Here is a 2,799-nt window from a genome sequence, read left to right as displayed (position 1 = left end):
TCGGGTCCTTTCTCGAGGAAAAGTTTCTCTCAAAAGAATTGAGTGGGAGGATGGTGGAGACTTGATGAGGTTATTGAACCGTCTCTTCAACTAGTGTGTGGCAGGGCACAGGAAGTTGTTCCTGTGGCACCCACACCAATTGAAGTGGAAGCTTATGATATTGATCATGAGACTTCGGATCAAGTCACTCCCAAACCTCGTAGGACTACAAGGATGCGTACTACTTCAGAGTGGTACGTAATCCTGTCTTGGAAGACATGTTGCTAGACAACAATGAACCTACGAGCTATGGAGAAGCGATGGTGGGCCCGGATTCCGATAAATGGCTCGAGGCCATAAAATCCGAGAGAGGATCCATGTATGAAAACAAAGTGTAGACTTTGGCAGAACGGCTTGATGGTCGTAAGGCTGTTGAGTACAGATGGATTTTTAAAAGGAAGACGGACAATGATGGTAAATGTCACCATTAAGAAAGCTCGACTTGTCGTTAAGATGTTTTCCGACAAGTTCAAGGAGTTGACTATGATGAGGCTTTCTCACTCGTAGCGATGCTACGAGTCTGTTGGAATTATATTAGCGATTACTGCATTATTTATGAAATCTTGCAGATAGGATGTCAAAACATTGTTTCCTCGACGATTTTCTTGAGGAAAGGTTGTATGTGATACAACCGGAAGGTTTTGTCAATCCTGAAAGATGCTAATAAGTATGCAAAGCTCCAGCAATCCTTCTAAGGACTGGAGTAAGCATCTCGGAATTGGAATGTATGTTTTGATGAGATGATCAAAGATTTTGGGTGTATACAAAGTTTATGAGAAACTTGTATTTCCAAAGAAGTGAGTGGGAGCACTATAGAATTTCTGATGAGTATATGTTGTTGACATATTGTGGATCAGAAATGATGTAGAATTTCTGGAAAGCATATAGGGTTATTTGAAAAATGTTTTTCAATAGAAAACCTGGATTAGGCTACTTGAACATTGAGTATCTAGATCTATGAGGATAGATCAAAAACGCTAAATGGTACTTTCAAATGAGCACATACCTTGACATGATCTTGAAGGTGTTCAAGATGGATCAGTCAAGGAAGGAGTTCTTGCCTGAGTTGTAAGATATGAAGTTAAGACTTAAAACTCGACCACGGCAGAAGAAAGAGAAAGGACGAATGTCGTCCCCTATGCTTTTGTCATAGGCTCTATACGGTATGTCATGCTGAGTACCGCACCTGATGTGTGCCTTGCCACATGTCTGGCAAGAGGGTACAAAGGTGATCCAGGAGTGGATCACTAGATAGCGGTCAAAATTGTCCTTGGAGTAATAAGGACATGTTTCTCGATTATGGAGGTGATAAAGAGTTCGGCGTAAAGAGTTACATCGATGCAAGCTTTAACACCTATCCGAATGACTCTGAGTAGCAAACCGGATACATATAGTGGAGCAACCATTTGGAATAGCTCCAAGTGGAGCGTGGAAGCATCATTTATAATATGACCTAGAGATATGCGAAGTACATACGGATCTGAATGTTGCAGACCCGTTGACTAAAACCTCTCTCACAAGCAAAACATGATCAAACCCAGAACTCATTGAGTCTTAATCACATGATGATGTGAACTAGTTTAGTGACACTAGTAAACTCTTGGATGTTGGTCACATGGCGATGTGACCTGTGAGTGTTAATCACATGGCGATGTGAACTGGATTATTGACTCTAGTGCAAGTGGGAGACTGTTGGAAATATGCCCTAGAGGCAATAATAAATAGTTATTATTATATTTTCTTGTTCATGATAATCGTTTATTATCCATGCTAGAATTGTATTGATAGGAAATTCAGATACATGTGTGGATACATAGACAACACCATGTCCCTAGTAAGCCTCTAGTTGACCAGCTCGTTGATCAATAGATGGTCACGGTTTCTTGACCGTGGACATTGGATGTCGTTGATAACGGGATCACATCATTAGGAGAATGATGTGATGGACAAGACCCAATCCTAAGCCTAGCACAAGATCGTGTAGTTCGTTTGCTAAAGCTTTTCTAATGTCAAGTATCATTTCCTTAGACCATGAGATTGTGCAACTCCCGAATACCGTAGGAGTGCTTTGGGTGTGCCAAACGTCACAACGTAACTGGGTGGCTATAAAGGTACACTACAGGTATCTCCGAAAGTGTCTGTTGGGTTGGCACGAATTGAGACTGGGATTTGTCACTCCGTGTGACGGAGAGGTATCTCTGGGCCCACTCGGTAGGACATCATCATAATGTGCACAATGTGATCAAGGAGTTGATCACGGGATGATGTGTTACAGAACGAGTAAAGAGACTTGCCGGTAACGAGATTGAACAAGGTATCGGGATACCGACGATCGAATCTCGGGCAAGTATCATACTGATAGACAAAGGGAATTGTATACGGGATTGATCGAATACTCGACATCGTGGTTCATCCGATGAGATCATCATGGAACATGTGGGAACCAACATGGGTATTCAGATCCCGCTGTTGGTTATTGACCGGAGAACGTCTCGGTCATGTCTGCATGGTTCCCGAACCCGTAGGGTCTACACACTTAAGGTTCGATGACGCTAGGGTTATAGGGAATAGATATACGTGGTTACCGAATGTTGTTCGGAGTCTCGGATGAGATCCCGGACATCACGAGGAGTTCCGGAATGGTTCGGAGGTAAAGATTTATATATGGAAAGTCCTGTTTTGGTCACCAGAAAAGTTTCGGGTTTTATCGGTAACGTATCAGGACCATCGGGAGGGTCCCGGGGGTCCACCAAGTGGGGC

Source organism: Triticum urartu, chromosome 5A (assembly GCF_056163025.1).
Source record: "Triticum urartu cultivar PI428250 chromosome 5A, HENAU_Tu73, whole genome shotgun sequence".
Taxonomy (NCBI): domain Eukaryota; kingdom Viridiplantae; phylum Streptophyta; class Magnoliopsida; order Poales; family Poaceae; genus Triticum; species Triticum urartu.
Note: the sequence above shows the minus strand (reverse complement) of the source record.